Source organism: Salvelinus sp. IW2-2015, linkage group LG15 (assembly GCF_002910315.2).
Source record: "Salvelinus sp. IW2-2015 linkage group LG15, ASM291031v2, whole genome shotgun sequence".
Taxonomy (NCBI): Eukaryota; Metazoa; Chordata; class Actinopteri; order Salmoniformes; family Salmonidae; genus Salvelinus; species Salvelinus sp. IW2-2015.
This window is the reverse complement of record NC_036855.1, coordinates 32,425,537-32,435,956: the sequence shown is the minus strand read 5'-3', so window position 1 is coordinate 32,435,956 and position 10,420 is coordinate 32,425,537. Positions and strand designations below refer to the sequence as shown.

At 38.9% G+C, this 10,420-nt stretch overlaps 1 protein-coding gene across 2 annotated transcripts in view; it reads left to right on the top strand.

The window, feature by feature from the left end:
• Positions 1-8,833: 8,833 nt before the first annotated feature.
• The window catches only part of loxl2b (lysyl oxidase-like 2b), a 60,512-nt gene continuing 58,925 nt past the window's right edge, over positions 8,834-10,420 (top strand). For both annotated transcript variants that reach the window (XM_024002192.1, XM_024002191.1), the window contains exon 1: positions 8,834-8,994. The gene's annotated coding sequence lies outside the window, so the exon portion shown is untranslated. The remainder of the gene's footprint in view (positions 8,995-10,420) is intronic.

The following is a 10,420-nucleotide window of genomic DNA, read 5'->3' as shown; positions in this document are numbered from 1 at the left end:
CTGTAGCTACAGGGACTGACCCTATCCATATGTCTGTAGCTATAGGAACTGAGCAGGAGGAGAGCACATCATCCTCACAGAGCAGTAACATCACAGCTAATCATGATGCTGGGGAACTGGGACAAGCAAGCCAAACCGCAGCTCCAGAGTCCATTACACATATAAAAAACATCAAGGGTGATGATGAGACACTGGACTTTACAAACATGGATCTCATCAAACAGAGACAATTGTCTACTGGGGGAGACGGTGTCATCCTAGTCAGCATCAGAACGCCCAGTGGAAGAGTACTTGAGGACAAGGGCACAGGATCCATGCGTGAGGGACACGCTGCAGTATGCACTGCTCCCCGACGCAGTGCTCGTCTGAGACTGAAGAGACTTACACTCTCTCAGAACTCAAAGCTGGTTGAAACAGAGAGAATCATGATGTCCCTTCATCAGCTTTCAAAACCTCTCAATCACGGTAAAGCCACTCGATTCCAATTACCCATCTTGAAGCCTACAGATTCTGCCCTCCAGAGCAGGGGTGAGTGTGCCTGTAGTTTAACTGAAGAGTCTCTACGTGGCTTGGACTCGGACAAGAGGCAAAGTAGGGCCTGTGATGCACTTGACAAGCAGCACTGTGGGAAACATGGAGGGTGCCCAGCATCTCCCTGCTTGGCAGATGAAGCAGAGTCTTCTAGAAATACAAGGCTTGTAAAAGGATTGGTCAACAACACACAACTGAGGAAGAGGAGGAGAAGCAGCAGAAACAAGTTCAGGAAAGAAAGTGAAAAGGAGGAAATGGAAGAGGAATCTCTCGACTTTTGTGTCATTCAATGATTTTGTGACATTCTTGATTTTGAAAATGATTGTTATAAAATGTTATTTGGAAGCAAGTGGACTGAGACTCATCTTTGGGCCGTTTATTCAAGTTGACTTRATTAATGTAGCACACAATTGCTTGTACAGCAAGATACAGTATAATATATATATTTTTTACAGTAGAATGCAAAGTTGATTTGTGTTGGGCTACAATTTGCTATTACACTTGCTAATTACTGTAGTTAACCTAACATTTAGTAAATGATCTAAAAAAGATATAGTAAACATAACAGTATCTACTAGCCTAGTCATTTTTAAGTATTAGTAGTATCTGTAACCTTCATTACTTACAAGTGATGCATTTCGAAAAAGGTTATCAATTCAACCACTGTTTGCTATTAGTAAATCAGTTATTAAGAAGTACATTTTCAAGATGGAGATTTAGGTCTGCTCCTCTTCATTCTCACAACACAGCATCTAAAAGACAATGTTACACAAAGTCCTCTGCAAATCCCAAGTCCATCCACAAGCAGTCTGTATGTCATTGATGTTCAAAAGGGACTACATCCAGCATATTTAGATGTTTATCTTGCTCRTTGAAAAAGTTGTCAAATGTGTCTGTTTTTGATTTTAGAAGAAGGGATGGATCAACTTTAAATTCTTGATGATGTGTTTGCATTTGWTACTTTCTCCATAAACAGTCTGCCAAAGATCTGCCATGATAAATGAGCCATCTGCAAACACACTGTACATGGACAATGATACTTTAGGTCCCTTACTCATCTGTTGGAGTGACGTTTCCTTGTCGAGTTTAGGCCCATACTCTTCATGAGTTTCACTTTTGCAGTTCCTAGATTTTTATATGAGGGCGAACCATTTCTAGGACCATGGTGTTTGAGAGTTTTGTGGTATAATTAGTATTTCTTTCCTCATGCATTTTAGCTTCCGTCTGTTCTGAACTTGACTTGGAATCACCAGCTTGCCTAATCTTCCCATTGAAATGTCTGTCTCCATCTCGTATTCCATTTCGTTTCTTGTTGGAGTTTCTGAAAACTTAATGTCCTCTTRGGAGATGGGGCTCACACGTCTACTAGATATTGCACTGACTATTTCAGTTGTCATATAGTTCTGGTTGTCATCCTTATTTTCTTTCATTTCAGTTGCCTTTAATATCAGAATACTCATCATGCTTTCATTCCAGTCAGTCACCATTGGTTTTGTTGTCTTCTCCCTCTCAAAATGTTCTGTGGCTCCTTCTAGAACTGGGGCATGAGATTCAACAGAAGCGGAGAGAGCTTCACTGACAGTTGTTGTCTTCTTCCTCAACCTCCTCAATAGTCTCTAATGATGTTTAACCTGTTTCTCCTATTTCACTGTCCTCTGACACAGGTATAGTTTGAGCCTGTTTGTTGGTTTTGGCAATAATTTGATATCCCTCTTTTTCTTCTTCATCATGTTTGTCTATCGCTGTAAATGTGGAATATCCAGTACATTGTTTCTCTCCACATCCATTTCTGGTTAGAAAATGACTTGTTGACTTGTCTGCGGGTGTTGTAAAACTTGCATTTTTGTCCTCTGTCTCTATTTACTCCTCAGTTTTTTGTGTGGATAGAGTTTCTGGAACGTTGATTTCCACATCAGTTTGTGGGCTCTCAGATTTACTAGACATCCCASTGATCATTCCAATAGTTGTCATGTCATTTGTATTTTCCTCATCCTGTTCTTTTATCATTTCAGTTGACTGCTATTGGTGTACTTGTTTCATCCCAGTCAGTGGCCAGTGGCATTTTCTGTACTCTCCATCTGAAAATGTCCAGTTGTTTCTCTAAGAATTTGGGCATCAGATTCAACAGAAACGGTTTGAGCTTCACTGTCTGTTGCTTTACCAAATACATGGTCTACATTGTCCTCTTCAAAAATGTCTAGGTCTGTATGGTCTTCTGTTTCTTCTACATCCTCAGTTGATCCTTCGAACATTGGCTCAACAGAAACAGTGTCATGCTCTATGAAGATTGTAACTCTACCTCTATGGTCCTCTTTCTCCTCTTCTCCTTCTTTATTAAGAGGCCAGCAAATATTATGGTTAAACTCAAATATACTAAATGATAAAAATATATATATATATTTTTGGAAAAATTGTTTAAAAAGGTATAGTCTTTGTAAATTCTATCATAAATAGGACTGGTGGAGTTACAGTATGTCACAGTTAACAAAAACAGCAGCTAACAAAAACATATGGAAATGTCTGCTCTACTCAAAATTATAACCAACTAATTGCAGCATTACAGCAAAAATTGAAGAAGCAAGAGGTCTGATGAGTACAAATGTAAGGAACTCTCAGCCCTGCATTAAAGACCAAAATTGACTATAGAAAATTGTAATAAATAAAAAGTATACCATTTTAACTTAAAGACCAAGAAATTGACAGCTGTCCCATATAGATTTCTCAGAATAAGAATAGACTGACGAGTTTCAAAAGGTCTTTGTTTCTGGCCATTTGAGCCTGTAATCGAACCCACAAATGCTGATGCTCCAGATACTCAACTACTCTAAAGAAGGCCAGTTTTATTGCTTCTTTAATCATAACAATAGTTTTAAGCTCTGCTAACATAATTGCAAATGATCAATTAGCCTTTTAAAATGATAAACTTGGATTAGCTAACACAACGTGCCATTGGAACACAGGAGGGATGGTTGCTGATAATGGGCCTCTGTACGCCTATGTAGATAGTCCATAAAAAATCTGCTGTTTCCAGTTACAATAGTCATTTACAACATTAACAATGTCTACACTGTATTTCTGATCAATTTCATGTTATTTTAATAGACAAAAAATGTGCTCTTCTTTCAAAAACAAGGACATTCCTAAGTGACCCCAATCTTTTGAACGGTAGTGTATATTTAAATATATATTTACAACAAAAATATATGGGGATTGGAAATGATGCAGACAATTAGAATTACATACACCCCCGCAAAAAAAAAAGTGGCCAAGATGTATCACCATCTTTAGAAAGTCCCTGTTCTGTCCAGCAMAAAGAGTTGTGGGTTCTCCATAGGTTTTCTCCTCTTTCTCAGCGTTTTCTTCAACACATTTGTCGGACAGAGGTTCAGACCCCTCCAGTCCTTCTTTTTCTGTGTCGTCCTAAATTTCACTAAAAGCGGTAGTTTCATTTGTCATGTGAATTATTTTGTCTTGATCCTATGTGTTATCTCCAATTGCCTCTGATGTTGYTGGAAACTCTGTCAAACTAAAAGGATCAGTTGTCACAGGTTCCACATAATTTTCTAAGATTTGTGTTGCAGTCTCTTCCCATAAGTCCTAATGGTTCTGTCAAGTCCTCCAAAATCATCATCAGGTACTTCGCTTTCCACAGAAAACTTATGATTTTAATTTTGTTTTGTCATCCAATTGGATTCATTCCTCTCCTCCTCAATTGTTTGTGTTTCTGATTTTTCAGTTCTCCATACACGTTTATCCATTTTACAGGAGTATATCACTTATTTTCTCATGGTGTGCTTTCTGAAATATTTGGTAGGCTACGTCGTTTATTATGATGTTGTCCTGATTTTATTCTCATAAATTGTGCAGATGTACAGTACCAGTCAAAAGTTTGGACACATCTACTCATTCAATTTTTTAAAACTTTTTTCTACATTGTAGAATAATAGTGAAGACAACAAAACTATGAAATAACACACGGAATSATGTAGTAACCAAAAAAGTGTTAAACAAATCACAATATATTTTATATGTGACCCGATTTAGGAAACTAGGCGTATGTTGCAAGCTGTTTGAACGTAAAAAAATATTTTTTTAACAAAATGCGTTTTTTTGGCAGAAATGCCTTCTCGAACATGTGAACTTTCATGTGCCTTAATATCAAACTTGTATGCCATCTGTAAATACGAATAAAATTGTTTAATTACGAGCCTAGTTGATTTAGCCACAGAAAAAGGGAGCAACCTTCCCGCTAGCCATGATTGGCTGAGATAATGAGTGGGCTGGACATGCCGAGAGATGAGTTTGGATTGGTCTACCATATAGCCCGCATCTGTCTATTGGAGCTGGTCAGTATGTTTAGGTAATCGTGTCGAACGCAGCTTTAACAAACAAAAAATGTATCGCGTAGTAAAGCTGCATAAACCTAATGGCAAGTTAAAGTGTACTGTTAGCTAGTTAATGTTAGCTGGCTGGCTCGCTAGCTAACGTTATGTGTATGCTCTCCACTTTTTGGAGGACCGAGTTTTGAAATCAGTGGAATTCAAGTACGATAGCTAAGGATATGGAGAAAACACCACCAGTCTGAATTACATTGTCGAACTAAGGCAACCYTGCATGGCATCAGACAGGAAACGCGTCCAACCATGATGCATACTGGCAAGATTTTCAGATATTACASATTTCTAATTTTGACAGAAAGTGGTTTAATTTCAAGTGTATTGTTAGCTAGCTAACGTTATGTGTATGATCTTATTCTTCATATCTCAGACACATTTGCTTGACTAGTTGTACCCATAGATCTTGGTTGGTTAGCTACCTGCAGATTCATGCAGGGTAGTAACGTCATGAGTTGTGATTATGGTCCATTGTTTAGCTAGCTAGCTAGCTATATMTCTTAACAAAAGACTCACTCTAATTTTGACAAAGTATTTTCATTTCAAGTTAAAGTGTGCTGTTAGCTAATATTTCGTGACCACTCTACAATAAAGGCCTGATTGGTGGAGTGCTGCAGAGATGGTTGTCCTTCTGGAAGGTTCTCCCATCTCCATAGAGGAACTCTGTCAGAGTGACCATCGGGTTCTTGGTCACCTCCCTGACCAAGGCCCTTCTCCCCCGATTGCTCAGTTTGGCTAGGCGGCCAGCTCTAGGAAGAGTATTGGTGGTTCCAAACTTCTTCCATTTAAGAATGATGGAGGCCACTGTGTTCTTGGGGACCTTCAATGCTTCAGAAATTATTTGTTACCCTTCCTCAGATCTGTGCCTCGAAACAATCCTGTCTCGGAGCTCTACGTACAATTCCWTTGACCTCATGGCTTGGTTTTTGCTCTGACATGTACTGTCAACTGTAGAACCTTATTTATATAGTCAGGGGGGTGCCTTTCCAAATGATGTCCAATCAATTACATTTACCACAGATGGACCCCAATCAAGTTGTAGAAACATATCAAGTATGATCAATGGAAACAGGATGCASCTGAGCTCAATTTTCGAGTCTCATAACTAAGGGTCTGAATACTTATGTAAGTAAGGTATTTCTGTTTTTTKTTTTTTATAAATTGGCCAAAAAAAGAAAAGTACTTGTTTTTGCTTTGTCATTATGGAGTATTGTGTGTAGATTGATGAATTATTTATTTATTTAATCAATTTTAGAATTRGGCTGTAAGGTAACAAAATGTGYAAAAAGCGAAGGGAGCTGAATACTTTCRGAATGCACCATAGGTGTTTCTGCACATAGAAAGCTAAGTTAAGCTACCCAAACTTCCTTCACTGCTRCCTCCACATCTTTGCCTTGCACCCTAGTCATGTCAAGAACTTAAATGGTTTGGCAGAATACTATATCAATACCCAATTCTGTACCTGTCTAGGCGCAAGCCAAAACGTATGTCAGTGTGTGGTGTATTAAGACATGTTGCAGATAGAGAAAATTAAGACAACGCTTAAACTGCAATTTATATCSAGGTCAAGTGAGTTTTTTCCATTTTCGTTCTGTAGCTATAGGCGCGGTGCTGTACCGCTTTCCCCTCACCTGGGGGCAGAATAAGCTGCCCTTTATGCTGCGTCATGCTACTGGCTCTGGTCTGCTCCGTCCTGGGGCTCTGTGCTGTGTTTGACTTCCACAACTCCAAAGACATTCCCAACCTCTACTCCTTGGATTGTTATTTGCACTAAAGKACTCTTCACCATTCAGGTTTAGTATATGTGCCACTGCCAAAGCACAAATTAAAATGGCATTATCATAAAACAACTGTGAACTCATATTTGGCCATATTATGGCCTACTTGTGTTATGCCTTACTTTTGGCATGCATGGTGATTGTTAGAATTGTCATGCCATTTTCTATGGRTGTGAGAGGCTGAAATAATGTTTGTTTTGTTTTCAGTGGGTGGTGGCCCTTGTTGGTTTCCTCCTGCCCTGCTCACCCATGTCATTCCACAAGCTGCTGAAACGTGCCCATGTGTGGATGGGAGACAGCATACTGATACTCAGAATCGTGTCCTGCATCTCAGGGATCAACCAGAAACTCTTCTAGCATTGTAAGAGACATTGTTCACTATGTGAGCCCATATTCTTATAGCGTCTCAGATTCTAATTTTGACAGAAAGGGKCAGATTCTCAGAATCTCTCCACTGATCTAGGATCAGGTCCCCCTGTCCCATGCAATATTATAAATTGTGATGTAAAAGGCTAAACTGATCCTACTCTGAGACTATGAATATGAGCCTGATTAGGTTTATTTAATATTTTGTGTTAAGGACTTGGAGGAAACAATGTACTGTATACAAATATTTCCATAATGTACAGACAAAAAATTATATCTAGCTGTGTTGACAATATTACAAAAATATTCAAAGTGTAATTCTTCAGAATAACTTTTTTTCTTCAGAAAATGAACTACAAATGGGAGATAGCCATATGCCAACCTGCCACCTGAGGCATTGGTCGCCAACTCGTTAGGAGTCTTGATTGTAGCCTTTGGATTGGTCATTCTGAAGATTCTCTCCAATCAGAAATGGAAGCGACCAGAGCCTACAAGTGAGGACATGAGCTACAGGGTGAGTGCAACAAACCTGATGTAATGTTGCCAAGTCGGATGTCCTGACCAATATATATGATGTGTAATAGACAAATAATATTTTTCCAACACTATGTGGATAAAGCTGTAATATCTGTATTGCTCTTTATATGTACAGTATTATATTGAAAGACATATGAACCAACCCTACTTCATCTCAAACAGATTCATTATTTGAATTACATTTTAGAAGCTATGTTATATTCCTATTCTATATACATACTGGGTGAACATTTATTCACTGATGTATTCAACTCCTTTATGTAATTTAAAAAWAATAATCAATGTTTCCACATGCAGTCACTACTTCAAGACAACAGCTAATAGAAAAAGAGAGGAGGCTTCAAACSTGCTCTCAGCTGCTAATCGTACTCCGCAAGCTATCCATCACTGTTATCTGCCCTTGCTGGATCCAAAATCCCCTTAATCAAATGATGAGATGCTGAATGTACTAGCCACTGCCAGGACAGTATTGTAAGCAATAATATATGTCCCAACCAGATTTGCATATTTACGAAAGAGTGGATTTGACATTGCTGCCTTGTTTTTACATGAATAAAACAAATGCATGAATATGATGTACCCAAAGKAATGACTGTTTCCGCATTTCTTTGTGACTGCCATTGCTGTTGGGCATGGCATTTAGGCTAGTCTCATCATTAAAGCTAGTCTGGGATTTGAGAATCTGTTCAGTCTGTTCAATTATTTATATTGACCATTCAATATGTGGCCATCCAAACGATCAATATGTTGTGTTCTTTTGTGGTAGAGAAAACTACAGCTGCTGTGGGCCTATTCAAGAAATACCCATTTAACATGATGGATATATCATTTGCACATGGTGGCAGCAGTTTATCAAGGATCAGTACAAAGAGTAGCTATCAGACGCTGTCGCGGACTAAATGGCATGCATGGGTGGGTACAGTAGGGCACAATGGACAAAATATGTGGGTCTTTGTTTTCTGTCAAGCATTCGAGTCATGATAATGGTGTGCTTTTTTGGTTCTGGGTGCCAATTTGTACCAATGTGTCACAAAATCATGGTTGTTGAGCTGCATTTTGCTGTCCTTCTGCGATGCTGTCGTGTCCCAGTGTCGCTCCAAATATCCAGGAATTAAGGCTATTCCACTTCCAGCGCTCACTGCTCAGGCCATCGGTGAGGTCATTTCAGCAGTGGGCGTAACTGGGCAGTCCACAAGGCATAACTTTGTCGGAAGCYGCATTGAAATTGCAAGGGGGAGTGAAAGTTTAGCCGGGGAAACCATCCGAAAGTCACGTAGCAATCCTAATCCTCGGGGAGTAAAAATATAAATTCGTGATTTGTGCATCATATCAGGCAGCCATATATAGTCTTCAACGGGATCAAGATAATTTTTTGAAAATCGTCTGTGGTGAGAGCTTKTTTTGGAAATAACTTAAAAATTGGGTTAATGCAACAGTTACTAAAGGATATTACTGGYAAAATGTGCTTGATAGGCTATTTGGTCTTTGTGCTTCTTATTAAATTAAAGCAACTTTGGCTACTTGTTCTTATATGCCACGTATAACCAAATGCACTCTGATTTCATGTTGATAATGAAATTTGGTTGTTAACGGTTTCTCTGTCTAGACTTTTGTATTTGTAAAATTGATTGTAGACGATAATGAGAATACATCGCAGTCTGTTTCACAATGTTCACAAATAAGGATGCCAGCATATTGTGGGAACGCTGATATTATTTATGCCAGGAATGGATAGTTGTGGGATTTGTGATATGAAAGGTGCACAGTATTCAACTACAGTTTAGTTGCAGTTACTTGGGGTGAGAGAAACAAAATGCCTCTGCTTTTGTGGACACTGATCTTACTGATTTCTCACATGATGCTTTGTGATTGCAGTCTCTATAGCCCATAGTAGTTGTGTAATTAGGTTGCAGAGAATGTTAGTTAAATGGCATACCTATGTATTATTGGTTCTGTGRTGTTCTGTGCTATAAATCAATGGCATGTGCCAGGAGTTCTCTGGCTTGATTCTAGTTTACTGTATTGTCCTTGAAGGAACAGTGAATAACTATTCAAGTTGATGYTTTGGTTAACTTTGGTGCACTTTCTATGAGCTGCCTGTATGTAATGCATTTATAGAGTCTTCTCTCACCATCCCGTAGTGCACGATGAGACTCCTTTCAGTGCTTCTATAATTATCCAGTTAGTTCTARACATTATAATGGTCTGAGCAAGGTATTGGGAAGGCTCCAACTCTTTCTGACCTGACATATTGAACCTGGATGCCCTACGGCGACGAGTCAGTGGAAATTATGTGTCTAGCATTCTCGAGGGGAAACATGACAAGTAAAAACTAGTGACRATTTTTTTTGATGTCTCAGCATAGAATTAATGTTGTCTTTCTTGTGAAAGAAGCGTTCTAGGTGGATGCTGCTGTGTTTAGTTTATCTGCCTGCACATATTTGTTTCCACTGAAGACCAAATGGAGGCAGAGCTTCCTGGATACCTTGCTTTGTTTGGCGGAAGCTAAATTACTTCTGTTTGATCCAAGAGGTCACCATTTCATAGGGTGGGCCATCTTATACTTTTGAATCTTTACCTTACATTTGCGCTAGGAATGTTTTTTGTGATACTGTACWGCACTCCACTTTGAGCCCTTAAATCTTTGAGTGCTGAAGCAGGATGGAATTTAAATTTAAGATATGGTCATATATCTTAGATCCTAGATCACATTTGTCATAAAGTACTGTAMATTCTGTGTGTATCTTATCCATGTGGTTTAATGAAAACATTAGGATGGTTATTAGGCTGTGAGGAGATGCAGACACTACGGGC